Below are 14996 nucleotides of genomic sequence, written 5' to 3'. Positions count from 1 at the left end.
TCTAGAGTTATTGTTACCCCTATATTGGACTTGTTCGTCCTTGATACTAGGGTTGAAGGGTTGATATTTTGTGCATGCTCTTCCTCCATTTGAATCGCACCTCATCACAGGATGTACCTGAATAGAACCACACAAACAGTCAATCTTTTTATTTAAGAGTTCTACTTGGTTAGATAGCATAGTAACCGCATAAAGGTTGAAAACATTGGCTACCTTCGTCGGCTTTGTCCTCATAACTTGCCACTGATAGTTATTTAGTGACATCTCCTCAATAAATTTGTAAGCCGCTTCAGGTGTCTTATTATTGATAGTTCCACCAGCGGCTGCGTCAATCATCTGCCGAGTCGAAGGATTCAGGCCATTGTGAAATGTTTGAACTTGTAGCCAGAGTGGTAACCCATGGTGAGGGCATCTTCGCAAAAGGTCCTTGTATCTCTCCCATGCATCGTAGAGTGTTTCTAAATCCATCTGCACAAAAAAGAAGATATCATTACGTAATTTGGCTGTTTTAGCCGGTGGAAAATATTTTAATAAAAACTTTTCGGTCATTTGTTCCCAAGTAGTGATTGACCCTCGTGGTAACGAGTTCAACCAATGTTTAGATTTGTTTCTCAATGAAAAAGGGAATAACCAAAGGCGAATGGCGTCATCAGAAACGCCATTAATTTTAAAAGTGTCACAAAACTCTAAGAAATTTGCCAAGTGAGCATTTGTATCATCATCCTGCAAACCATCAAATTGAACAAATTGTTGTATCATTTGAATTGTGTTAGGTTTCAGTTCAAAATTATTTGTAGCAACAGCAGGCCTAACTATGCTTGATTCAGTTCCTGTTAAATTAGGTTTAGCATAATCATACATAGTGCGTGGAGTAGGATTTTGATTTACTGGATCAGCAGCAATTGCAGGAGGTAGAGAATTTTCTTGGTTTTCAGCCGTCTCCTCGGTTGTGGTTAAAGTATCGTCCTTTTCCTCGTCCTCTGTGTATCTTAGGCTTCGCCTTCTTTCCCTTTGGTTTTTACGAACTGTGCGGTCGATCTCACCGTCAAAAAGTAGTGGTCTTGACGGGTTTCTTCTGGACATAAACTAGAAAAACATGTCAGAAGAAAATAAACGAAGAATTAAAAAAGAAAATAAAAATTTAAATTGCAATAAAAGTAAAATGGCTAAAGTAATAAAAATCGAGTGTTCCTAATATCTTAGTTCCCCGGCAACGACGCCAAAAACTTGATACGTAATATTCGCGACAGGTTTTAAAGATTTATGAATGAATCATTCTTGAGACTAACTTATTATCATGACTAAGGCAAGTGCACCTATCGAACAGTAGTATAGTTCAGCAAGACCGGATTGTCGAACCCAAAGGAACTACGAGTACTAGTATTTACCTTCTTTTTATTATCTAGCCTAAAAAATTAAGAGGTTTGGTTATCTAAACTAATTACTAAACTAAGAATGCACAAAAAGAAAACTTGGGAAAATACTTTTGGGAAAAATTCTATTGATTAAGGCAATACCTAAGGAAAAATCCATCTAGACTTCACTTGTTATTTGACTCTAAATCAGACTATTTATTCATTGGACTTGATCCGTAGAAATCCCTAAGTTATATTATTATCTCTCTGAGACTAATAACGTTTAACCCTAGGTTGAATAATTGAAATCTCTTTCTAATTAACTTCCTAGAATTGCATTAACTCGATCTATAGATTCCCTTATTAGTTTTCACCCTAATCAGACAAAATCTTGTCACCCTATCTCTAGGCGCGCAATAAACTCCGCTTAATTACGATGAATTTACTCTTAGACAGGGTCTCTTCATCCTCTGAATAAAAGCATTAACTTGAATCAATATCCTGGAATATCAAAATAAGAATTAAGAACATATAATTAAGAACAAGTCAAATATTTATCATACAATTCAGATAATAATAACAAGATCGGTCTTAGGTTTCATTCCTCTTAGGTATTTAGGGGTTTTAGTTCATACTTATGAAAGAAAACATCTCAAAAGCATAAAGATAACAAAACATAAGAAAACCCAAAACTCCTGAGAGAAATTTGAAGGGAGATCTTCAGTCTTGATGATAAATCCAGCTTCTGAGATGGATCAATCGGCTTTCTTTGAGTAATTCCTTGCTTCCTACTCCGCGTCCCTCTTTCTCCTCCTCCCCTAGAGTGTTTTTATAGGCTTTAAGATGCTTAGAAGCCCTCAAAAGTGCCCTTTTCTGAATTGGACTAAACTTGGGCTCGGCAGGGACACACCCGTGTGGCACGCCCGTGTGCGATTACTTAAGGCCGTGGTCAAGGCTGTTAAATGGGCATGGGCGTGTGATCTACCCGTGTAAGTCGTTCTTCGATCTTACCAATTTGACACGGCCGTGTAGTCAACCCGTGTGCGGAGGTTTAGGCCGTGCTAAAGCCTGTTGAACCTATACGGGCGTGTGGTCTACCCGTGTGGTGAACTCTAGGCCGTGCTATTTTCCCATATTGGCCCTTCTTTGTTTTTGGCGCATTTCTCGGTCTTTTTACTCTTCTATGCTCACCTAAGTATAAAACATGAAATTAAAGGATTATGAGCATCGAATTCCCTATATTTAAAGAGAAATCATCCATAAAATGTGTTAAGCATGGGGTAAAAATATGTATAAATTATGGTTTATCAAAAGTATTATTACTTATTAAAATATTATTTTATTTACTATAAAATCATTTAAAAGAAACCATTGATTTTTTAAGTAATGGTAAAATTGTCATTAAATTCTTTCCATCAAAATAAAAAAATAGGATAATTGCACTTTAGCCTCTTTACTTTTTCAATTTATTCAATTTAGTCGTTGAACTCGATGCCGAATTTTTAAGTTAACTACATGCTATAGTTTACTTATTCAATGACTTTTACCATAAATATTCTTCTTCTCTTTTTTTTAAGGTAGGGATGTTATAGACTAAATAAAAAAAATTCACAAATCTTGTAACATCTAGATTGATGATTAAACTGACCAACCCATCAGTTTTCGATTTAATCATTCAGCAATATTTAAATAAAAAAAATTAAATCAGCTCTAGATTTTGTGACAATTGTTGAACTCTGACTTCCAACATGTAACTCTAAATCATAGCAGATAAAAGATACAACTAGAAGTTGTGCAAGAAAAAAGAAAGAACATTATCCTTAAATCATAACTTTTTTCAGAGTAAATTATAGACCTTCAAATTAAAGTGCGGCTCAACTATTTTAAATATACATTTAGAAAAAAAAATTTAAATTATATTTTGAGTATGTGAAATATAGATTTTAGTTAGTATGCAACGTGGAAATTAATTATTTTAAAAATAATATATATTTTTTAATTTTGTTTCTTTATTATATTAGATATAGGCTTTAGATTCGCACTTTTCATATAAATCAGTCACTTTATAAATTTTAAGGAATACATTTTTAGAAAAAATTCAATTCACATATTGACAACTTAAATTTCATAATCTATGTCTTCGAAAAAATCACAATTTATATTGAGCAATTATTTTAAATTTAATTTTTATAATTAAACTTACTCATGAGTCCATATATATACATTGTTTATGTAATAGGTCCATTTTGCCCGGGCCATAAGAGACCCAATGCTTAAAGTCCAAATACAAATTTTGAAGCCCAAACCAAAAATAAAAACTGACCCAAACAAATAACCCAAATCCCAGCCCACTCTTAAAACAGCCCAGATGGCCCAAACTTCGGCTCCAAGAGCTGAAACCCTGAGACCAATTTGCGCCGTAGCCTCGCAAGGAATCGGTCTCCACGTGCTCCACCACCTCCAGCTGGCTCCTCCTGCAATAAACTAAATACCACAACAAAAAAACACATCAAAGCAATAACAAAAAAAAATAAAAGAAATTTGTATTAATTTTTTTTGATTATTTGGTTATAAAAGGGGCCGATGGTATATTGTAAACGGGAGGGGGGATACACGCATATATTGAAAGAAGAGAAATTAATTCAAAAACAGTTTACAAAAGGTGATTCATGGATTATTTCTTTGTTCTTTTTTTTCCTTTATTTTGAATCTATTCGACGAATCTAAAAAAATGAGGGTTTACTTACTGTTTTTGGTGTCGATTTAGTCGACGTTGGCTCCTCCGGTCCAAGGGTTGACAGATCCTTGTGGATCTGGTTAAAATCGTGGCGGTGGTGGAGGTGCATTAGTGGCCGATGAAGCCCATGGATCGCCTGAGAGAGAGGAGAGGTTAAAAGAGTTTGGTGAGAAAGGTTTTAAGTTTTTCTTTCTTTCTTTCTTTTTGAAAGAATAGTAGGCTGAATAAGTGTTTTAGGGTTTTTGTTTCTCTTTATTTATGAGAATAAAATGGCACCGTTTGAAAAGGGGGGATCCGCGCGTCAACCCGCAACATAGCCCGGATCCGCACCTTGCGCTTCAAATGGGTAATTTTGTGGCTAGTCCTTCTCCTTTGCACCGACTTTTAATTAGCCCCTATCTGCATTTTATTTGTTTTTTAAATTTTTCCTGAAATTTGTGTGCTATTACAATTTAGTCTGCGCCTAAGTGCTGCGTTTTGGAGATTTGGATCATTTACACATATAATCCCTGCGAATTTGCGCACATTGTGCTTTGATCCTTAGTTCTAATTTGATGTTCTATTTTATTTATTGACTATCCTTTAAGTTTGATTTTATTTCAATTGAGTTTTTTCTTTCATTTCAATATGTAATTTTTTTATTTCCTTATTTACTTAGCATTCATTTCTTTTAAGAATTATTTAAATATATATTTTGAATTACTTTAATTATTTTTACTTCATTTCAATTTGGTATTTTACTTGCATTTGTTTTTTTTTTATTTTTTTAAGTTATATCGTTATTATTTTAAAACATTCTTGTATATTATATTGTTTCAAAATTTTGTATAATATTTCATTTAAAGGTCCCTATATATTATTATACATATATAGTTCATGATAAAGTTAGTTTTATTCTATATACATTATTAATTCCATGTTATTTTATATATATAATTTCTTTTAAATATATTTATATATATATTTTAAAATCTATTATGTATATAGTTAATTCCTTAAGAACATATTTTATTATATATTTTTGTTATTTAAAAACCTTTCATATTTTATATATTATTTAAATTATCTTTTATTGTACGTATATTGTCAACTTTAAATAAATGTTTCATTTTCAAAAAATATTTTGTACATTATTTGATCCAAGTTTCTTCGTTCATAATATTTCAATAATCATTGATATATTTATATGTAAATTATTTCAATCCCTAGCATGTGTGGTTCATTTTAAAATTTTTCATATATTTAATAGTTTTTGAATGGTTTTACATTATATTAACTCCTAGTTTCCATATTGCTTCGTATATTATGTGTTATTTTTTAGCTTTCATATTATTTCATATATTACTATTGCATATTGTTTATTCATCCTTTGTATTATCAGTTCAATTGTTATTCATCTATGTTTCAAAATTTGTTATATTTTATTCTAATATGTTTCTTTGATGAGTTGTATTTTAGTTTCCATTCTTCTGATTATTTATGTTTTTCAAAATAGGATGTGAGCTCGTTGCTATTCCGTGTTTGTTAATTCGTTTTTATGTTTATGCTATTTTCATTCACTAAGTATAGTACATTATTCACGTATATTGTCCCATGCTTATAATTTCGCCTTTCATTCACGAGTGTCACATTACAATTGAAAATTTCAACTTATTGATCCAAAATTAATTATTCCATTTTATTTCAAGTCAAACTAATGCGTTTTGAGCCAGTTTTATAAAACAAATGCGATATTTGATGTTTGGAAATTTGAGAAATCGTGCCGTAAAGTGCTGGGTTTCGATTTTCTGTTTGTCAAAAATAATCAAATATCCCTTTAAAATTTCGTCCGTGTTTTCTAAATTTTAAAACAAGGCAATGTTCTATGTTTGGAAATCCGAGAAATCGTGCCCTAACGTGTTGGGTTTCGATTTTTCATTGGACCAAATAATCGAATATCATTTTGTAATTTTCAAATGTATGAGAAATTAAGAATTGATCGTGGTTTCGAGGGTTTAAAGGATCATGTCTTAATGTGCAGGATGTGATATTGTATTCCTTCGAAACAAGAGAATTTTAAAGTCCAATTTGAGTTATTCAAATGTTTTAAAAGAAATCGTATTTCAAAATATTTTTAAATTTTAGACATAAGGATATTATTTAATCAATTTGGTACCAATTCTGGGCGTAATGAGGGTGCTAATCCTTCCTTGTACGTAACCGAGTCCCGAACCCATTTTCTCAAATTTCGTAGGCTAAATTGATATTTTAATAAAATTAAATGTTTTATTAGGTGATCCGATCACACCTAAACAAAAAGGATTGGTGGCGACTCCATACCTCGTTTTAAAGTCGATCCCTGTTTTTAAAAATAAAAAATTGGTTTCTACAGCTTGACGACTCCACTGGGGACCAATAAGAGAGTCAGGCTGTAAAATTGATTATTTTCTGTCCTTTTGTCAAAAAATTGGAAGTTTGATTTGAAAAATCACGATTCTTTTGTTGCATTTTTTTGTGATCTCCATTATTGCTGTTGTTTGGATCTAGTAGAATACTCTTGCATTACGTTGCATTATCGTTGTGGTCACACCTTTTAAGTGGGAGTGAGAAACTATGCCTTCGTGAGGTTTTCATCTCCGCATAGGCTAGTGGATTACTTCCGGGATACATCCGTACCTATGTCTTCGTGAGATTTTCATCTCCGCATGGCCATAGGAAATGTATTCCCCTAATTTGAACTTGATCCATTTGAGCCTATAATGGGTGAGGATCGAGGAATCTGTTGGTTCAGGTACCCTTTGTTTAGAACTGTACTGCATATAGTGAACCTTCAGAGTTCACCTTAGGTAGAACCGTGCCCAAATTTAGTGGTCACCCGAGTAGGTGCTTTGTTATTTATTTATTCTGTACTAACATGTTTTGTTTTTGTTTTGTTTATGATTGCATTGCATTACATCATCATAGAAAGAATGTGTTGATTGAATAGCTTGTCATGGAAAATGAATTTCTTGATAAAGTGGATTATAATGCGGTTGTCTGAATATAGTCCAAGTAAATACAACGAAGGAAGGCTGATAGTTCACGGAGGAAAACAATACTTTGTTTTATTGCCCGAGGATTCAAGCCGATAAAGATTATTCAAGAGCCGTCACATCCCGACTTTCTTAAAGGAGCTAACAAGCAGCGCGAGGATAAGTGAGTAATAAGTCGCGGCCTAGATCAAGCAAAAAGGAGCTAGTGGAGGCATCTATTGGAAGTTTGCGAGATTTGACTTTTACGAAAGAAATGGATCGGTGTCTTCGCCTGGAATATGAGGGCAGGGCCGCATATGTAATCCGTTTGATGTAAAGGAATTTGTTTTCTAGAAAAGTTGTTCTAATAGAATTGAATTTAGAATCAATGCCTTTCTTTCTTTTGCATTCATTCCATGCATTTGCATTGCATCATTTGCATTAGATTTTCACAGAAAGGACCCTAATTAATTTAAATCATTTCAGTTAATCTGGAAACCGATAAAAACTTACCAACCAAGCATCGTTACGGTACTTGTGCTAAGACAAAAGATATGGACCAAAGATTGGAAAGACTTGAACAATTTCAAATAGAGATGCAAGACCTGTTACAAATGCAAATGCAAGAGCAACTGGCGAAGATAAGGTAAGATATGAGTGACCAAGTGCTAGAGTCCCAAAGGAATATGATGAATCAGTTGTCCTAATTGCTGACTAAGGGGCTAGGAAAAGGAAAAAGCTTTATTATCAATGTTGGGGAGGACAATGTAGGGCCTCTTTACCCTCTAGGTTTCACCTCGGCAAATGCTCAGACATCTCCGCAAGGTGTACCTATTATTAGAACCTAGAAATATCAAGCCGGTACCTCAGCACCTGTGAATTACCCGATAGGCTCAAGTTTCAATCCAGGTGGCAATCCAACCACTCCTATAGTTTCTGATCTGGATGAAATGGAAAAAGCAAAGATGGAATTGCCAAGACAACTCAAGGATCGATATAGGTGGTTGGAGGAAAATTTTAAGGCAATGGATAATGTTGACTATTATTGTGGGATTGACACCAAGGATCTGAGTTTGGTCCATGATCTAGTACTCCCGCCGAAATTTAAGATTCCAGAGTTTGAAAAGTACAATGGGACTAGTTGTCCTGAAGCTCACATCACAATGTTCTGTCAAAGGATGACAGGATATGTTAATAATGACCAACTAATAATCCATTGCTTCCAAGACAGTCTGATCAGGTCAGTAGCTAAATGGTACAATCAATTGAGTCGTGCTAAAATCAATTCATGGAAGGACTTAGCACAAGATTTTATGAAGCAGTACAACCATGTAATAGGCATGACACCTGACAGAATTACCTTGCAGAATATAAAAAAGAAGCAAAATGAGAGTTTCAGGCAATATTCCCAAAGATGGAGAGAGGTAGCAACACAGGTCCAACCGCCTCTTCTGGAAAAAGGAGACCACAATGCTTTTCATCAATAATCTGAAAGCCCCATTCATTAACCATATGTTGGGAAGAACTACTTTGAGCTTTTTAGATATAGTAATGTCCGGTGAGATGATTGAAAATGCGTAAGAAGTGGGAAGATAGGTATGGGAGAAAGCGCTAAAAGGTCAACCCTGAGAAACAAGGAGAATGAAGTGAACATCGTGAGCATGCCTTTCAAATTGGTCAGCATAGACCAGTCAAGGGCTGTAACCACTAGCTATCGAGGCTTTTCAAGGTAGGAATCTAACTCGAGGCCAAATATAGAAAAGCTCCAGTTTACACCTATACCTATGTCATATAAGGATTTGTATCAGAATATTTTTTATATGCGTGTGGTGTCCCCTTTCTACTTGGAACCCGTGCAACCTCTGTTCCCAAAATGGTATAATGAGAATTCTCAATACGAGTACCATGCGAGAATAACGGGGCAGTCAATTGAAAACTGCCCTACATTTAAAAAGTTGGTCGAAAGGTTCATTGAAATGGGAATTGTGAAGTTCAACGATTCCTCTAAACCTAATCACTCTGACAAGGAAGTAAATGTGATATTTGAAGGTGGGGGCAAAACAGTTGCGATGCCTTGAACAAGTCAAAAGCTTGGAAAGAATATCGGGGAATCTGAATGACATATCTGAAGAGGGAACCGGGGAATAAAAATTTCCAAACCCTTGTATATTTGGGAGTGTTTCGAACAATGGAACTGTAAAAGAGATCCCTATTTTTTTAGAGCTAATCTAGAGTAATATTCAAAACATGCTTGTTGCTTTAAACCTAGAAGCAATAAGAACCCTTTTGTGAAATAGGCTTGTGTTCAAAATATTTATTTCAATAAAATGCATCTTTTTGAGCAAATATTCTTTCATTCTTTATATATTATTTTGTTCTTTAGACTGTCTTTTAATATGCTTTTATTCTTCATTCATGATCATACCATACAAATAATCATCCTTAGAATCATTTATTCTTTGGAATCTGCCTTCGTACCTATAATAGGTCCCCAGATATTAATTACGTGAGCGATGCTGTCACTGACTCAAAGTCTCCTTTTGGGTAAGATATGTGTTTAGGGGGATCTCAAGACTTTGAAGATGACAGAGATTGTGACTTATCTCTTGATTTGTTAAGGACGATAGAATAAGATGAAAAACAGATCCTACTCTAAAAAGGGTCAGTGGACATTGTGAGTAAGAGGCAAAGATCGAAGCCTGAGTCACCGCAAAGACAAAGCGAATTGTCATTGAGTTATTCCAAGAATTCAAAGATGTTTTCACATAATCATATCAAGATATACCTGGGATATTAAGACCTATGGACACTAAAAAATGTCTATACGGGTGTTAGAATGACACATGTTAATGGTTTCAGGTATCCATGCTAATCATGAGGTTCGGGTACTGTTGATCCACCATGGAAGGGAATTGTATCAGTTAGACCGTATTTAGGGAGACAAGATTCATGTGCCTTATTCATTTCTTCACAAACTTTCTCTATGTGGGGAATGGATGTTATCAGGCCATTCTCCTCTAATATACATTGATTCATCTTGGCAGCCGTCGATTACTTCATGAAGAGGGTGAAGGTCACTTCGTATGCCAATGTTACCAAGTCGATAGTTATCAAAGTCCAAAAGAAAAAACCAACCAAAAAAAACTCAAGTACCGACAAGTGTCAAAAAGAATCATATTTAATACAACTGCACAATGTCAAAAGCTTGCAGTCTATTCAAAGATCAGACACCATATCACAATGCAGCAAAGGGCTGCCAAATAGAAAAACAAAAGTACAAAAAAAATAAAAATAAAAAGAAGAATAAAAAAAGATCATAGTGAAAGGCGACCGAGACTTGTAAAGATTGACATAAAGAAGTTACCATTTACCCTCTACGCTTATCGAACTTCGGCTAATGATCGTGAAACTAACTAAATATTTGACTTAAGGCAAGCACACCTATCAAACAGTAGTATAGTTATGGTGAGACCGGAAATATCGTATCTACGAGGACTAAAAGTACTAGTAATTACTATCTTTTTATTATCTACTCTAAGAATTAAAGGGTGTTTTTAAACTAAACTAATTTTCTAAGATTATGACAGAGATGAAAGTTGGAAAATACTTTAGAAAAACCAATGGAGAAGACAATACCCAAGAAAGAATCCACCTAGATTTCACTTATTACCTTTGACTTAGATAATTTATTCACTTGACTTATTCCGTAGAAATCCCTGATTTATGTTAATATCCCTTTCGAGACTAAAAACAACTGAATCTAGGTTGATTAATTGAAATCTCTTTCTAATTAAAACCCATATTGTCGCATTAACTCGATCTATGGATTCCCTTATTAGATTTGACTCTAATCCGGCAGATTTATGTCGTCCTATCTCTAGGATTGCATGTAACTCCGCTTAATTATGAATAATCTACTCTTAAACAGGGACTTTTTCTCCACTGAATAAGCACATCAAAAACTTGAATTAATATCCTAGAATATTAAAACAAGGATTAAACTCACAATTAAGAATAAGAACAAATATTTATCATATAAATCAAAGAGTAATAAGATTCGTCTTAGGTTTCATATCCCTTAGGTATTTAGGGAGTTTAGTTCATAATAATAAAGGAAAACATCTCAAAGTTTAGATTACAACAAAACATAAAGAAACCTAAAGAACTTCTAGGAAATTGGATGGAAATCTTCAGTCTTGATGTAAATCCTATCTCCGCAGTGATTTCGACGGCTATTCTCGAATATTTTCTGCCTCTGGCTCTATGTCCCCTTAATAATCCTCTTCTAGGGTGTTTATATAAGCTTTAGAATACTTTTAAACCTTCAAATATGGCCATTTCAGAGTAGAACTAGACTTGGGCTCGACAGAGACACGGTCGTGTACCACGCCCGTGTGCAATTGCTTAAGCCGTGTGTAATTCTGAGTTGGTTTCTAGTCGACACGACCATGACATACGGGCGTGTGGTCTGCTCGTGTGCCTCACACGGGCGTGTGGTTTACCCATGTGGAAGTGCCTAGGCCGTGTGAAACACTGTTTTAAGCCCAATTTGTCCGTTTTTGGCCCGTTTCTTGCTCTTTTTGCTATTCTAAGCTCTCCTGAGTGTAAAATGATAAATCGTAATTCATACATATTTCTATCCCATGCTTAGCACATTTTATGGATGATTTTTCCTTAAATTTGGTGAATTTGATGCTCCTAATGCCTTAATTTCATGTTTTATACTTAGGTGAGCATAGGAGAGTGAAAGGAACGAGAAACGGGCCAAAAATGGACAAAATGGGCTAACATACGAAATCAACACGGCCTGGACTTCCTCACACGGGCAGACCACACGGCCGTGTCAATTTGGCAGAATCGAAGCACGACTCACATAGGTAGACCACATGCTCGTGCCTATTTAACAGGCTTGACCATGGCCTGAAGTAATCGTACACGGGCGTGTCATACAGGCGTGTCCCTGTCGAGCCCAAGCAGAGTCCTATTCGGAAAGTCCATTTTTGAGGGCTGATAAACCGTAATTTATACGTATTTTTATCCCATGCTTGGAACATTTTATGGATGATTTTTCCTTAGATTTGGTGAATTCGATGCTTCTAATGCCTTAATTTCATGTTTTATACTTAGGAGAGCATAGGAGAGTGAAAGGAAAGAGAAACGGGCCAAAAACGGAGAAAATGGGCCAACATACGAAATCAACACGGCCTGGACTTCCTCACACGGGCAGACCAGACGGTCGTGTCTATTTGGCATAATCGAAGCATGACTCACACGGGTGGACCACACGCCCGTGCCTATTTAACAGTCTTGACCATGACCTGAAGTAATCGCACACGGGCGTGCCCCTGTCGAGCCCAAGTTGAGTCCAATTCAGAAAAGGCCAATTTTGAGGGTTCTTATGCATTCCAAAGCCTATAAATACACCCTAAAGGAGGGGGAAAAGGGGGGCAGAGAGGAGGAAGTAGGGAACTGCTCAAGGAAAGCCGATTGATCCATTTCAGAAGCCGGATTCATCATCAAAGACTGAAGATCTCTCCTTAATTTCCCTTCAGGAGTTTTGGGTTTTTCTTTATGTTTTGTATTCATTATTCTTTTGAGATGTTTACCTTTTTGGTTATGAAGTAAAACACCAAATACCTAAGGGGAATGAAACCTAAGATAGATGTTGTTATTATTATCTGAATTGTATGATAAATATTTGACTTATTCTTAATTATGTGTTCTTAATTCTTGTTTTGATATTCCAGGATATTGATTCAAGTTAAGCTCTTATTCAGAGGTGGAATAGACTCTGTCTAAGATTACATTTGTCATAATTAAGCGGAGTTGATTGCGCGCCTAGAGATAGGGTGACAAGATTTTGCCGGATTAGGGTGTAACCTAATAAGGGGATCCATAGATCGAGTTAATGCAACCCTAGGGAGTTAATTAGAAAGGGATTTGAATTATTTAACCTAGGGTTAAACGTTGTTAATCTCGAGAGAGATAATAAATAACTTAGGGATTTCTACGGGTCAAGTCAAATGAGTAAATCATCCGATTCAGAGTCAAATAACAAGTAAAGTCTAGGTGGATTTTTCCTTAGGTATTTTCTTAATTCAATTGTTTTTCCAAAAGTAATTCCCCAATTCTATTTTCTGTGAATTCTTAGTTTAGTTAATTTGTTAGCTAAAACAAACACCATTATTCTTAGGCTAGATCATAAAAAGACAGTCATTACTAGTACTTTTAGTTCTTTCGGGTTCGACAATCCGGTCTTGCTAAAGCTATACTACTATTCGATAGGTACACTTGCCTTCATCGTGATAATAGTTAGTTTCAAGAATGATTCATCATAAATATTTAAAAACTGTCACGAATATCACGTATCAAGTTTTTGGCGCCATTGCCGGGGAACTAAGATATTAGGAACACTCGATTTTTATTACTTTAGCGATTTATTTTTACTGCAATTTAAATTTATTTCTAATTTTTATTACTAATTCTTCTTTTTCCCTTTTTCTGGCAGGTTCTTATAGTTTATGACTAGAAAAAACCCGTCAGGACCATTACTTTTTGGTAGTGAGATCGATCGCACAATTCGCAAAAACCAAAGAGAAATAAGGTGAAGCTTACGTTACATAGAGGATCAAGAGAAAGATACTTCAACCACCACTGTGGAGATGGCTGAAAACTAAGAAAATCCGGTACCTCCTGCGATTGCTGTTAATCAAAATCCTACTCCGCGCACTATGTATGATTATGCTACACCTTTTTTAACATGAATTGAATCGAGCATAGTTAGACCTGCTGTAGCTACAAATACTTTTGAATTGAAACCTAACACAATTCAAATGATACGACAATTTGTTCAGTTTGATGGTTTGCAGGACGAAGATCTCAATGCTCTCTTGGCAAACTTTTTGGAACTATGTAATACATTTAAAATCAATGGCATTTTTGATGATGCCGTACGTCTTCGGTTGTTTCCCTTTTCATTGAGAAACAAAGTTAAACAATGGTTGAACTCATTACCACGAGGGTCAATTACTACTTGGGAACCAATGACTGAAAAGTTTTTACTAAAATATTTTCCGCCGGCTAAAACGACTAAATTACATAATGATATCTCTTCTTTTGTGTAGATGGATTTAGAAATACTTTACGATGCATGGGAGAGATATAAAGACCTTTTGCAAAGATGCCCTGACCATGGGTTACCACTCTGGCTACAGGTTCAAACCTTTCATAATGGCGTGAATCCTTCGACTCGACAAATGGTTAACGCAGCTGCTGGCGGAACCATCAGTAATAAAACACCTAAAGATGCTTATGAGTTTATAGAGGAGATGTCACTAAATAACTATCAGTGGCAAGTCATGAGAACAAAGGCAATGAAAATAGCCGGTGTTTATAACGTCGATTCGGTCACCATGCTCTCTAATTAGGTAGAACTCTTGAATAAGAAAATTGATAGTTTTCTTAGTTCTTCACAGGTTCACCCAGTAATGCAGTGTGAAGCAAGTGGAGGTGGATCAAGCAATTCAAAATACCAACCTTATGGCCACAACATGGAGAACGAGTAGTTAAATTACATGGGTAATAATCCTCGATCTCAAAACAATCCATATAGTAACACTTACAATGCGGGTTGGAAGAACCAGCCAAATTTCTCATGGGGAGGCCAAGGAAATCAGAGACCACCTCCAGGCTACCAACAACCACCCTACCAACAGGAAAAGAAGTCGAACCTTGAAGAGATGCTCCCAAAGTTTATATCAGTGTCAGAAACTCATTTTCAGAATACTGAGACAGCACTTAAGAATCAACAAGCATCGATCCAAGGGCTTGAAACTCATATTGGACAGCTGGCCAAGTTGATTTCTAAACAACCACAAGGTAGCTTGCCAAGCAACACAGAATCTAACCTAAAGG

The 14996-nt window shown here is 35.4% G+C and overlaps 2 long non-coding RNA genes and 2 other non-coding genes across 4 annotated transcripts; 2 read left to right on the top strand and 2 right to left on the bottom strand.

Moving 5' to 3' along the window:
- The first annotated feature begins 394 nt into the window (after window positions 1-394).
- On the top strand, window positions 395-501 carry LOC121217539 (small nucleolar RNA R71). Its single transcript, XR_005913647.1, has one exon. It is a non-coding gene; the product is annotated as a small nucleolar RNA R71 (small nucleolar RNA).
- A 3023-nt stretch (window positions 502-3524) lies between these two features.
- On the bottom strand, window positions 3525-4309 carry LOC107951723 (uncharacterized). The gene is made up of 2 exons (XR_001698567.2): window positions 4103-4309; window positions 3525-3839 (listed from the first exon to the last, which is right to left on the bottom strand). It is a non-coding gene; the product is annotated as an uncharacterized lncRNA (long non-coding RNA).
- LOC121209945 (uncharacterized) lies at window positions 4300-7486 on the top strand. Its single transcript, XR_005905198.1, has 2 exons — window positions 4300-4438; window positions 7118-7486. It is a non-coding gene; the product is annotated as an uncharacterized lncRNA (long non-coding RNA).
- A 6688-nt stretch (window positions 7487-14174) lies between these two features.
- On the bottom strand, window positions 14175-14280 carry LOC121216364 (small nucleolar RNA R71). The gene has a single exon (XR_005912548.1). It is a non-coding gene; the product is annotated as a small nucleolar RNA R71 (small nucleolar RNA).
- Between the last annotated feature and the right edge of the window lie 716 nt (window positions 14281-14996).

This window comes from Gossypium hirsutum, chromosome A02, assembly GCF_007990345.1.
Source record: "Gossypium hirsutum isolate 1008001.06 chromosome A02, Gossypium_hirsutum_v2.1, whole genome shotgun sequence".
Taxonomy (NCBI): Eukaryota; Viridiplantae; Streptophyta; class Magnoliopsida; order Malvales; family Malvaceae; genus Gossypium; species Gossypium hirsutum.
Note: the sequence above shows the minus strand (reverse complement) of the source record. Positions and strands in the feature narration are given on the sequence as shown.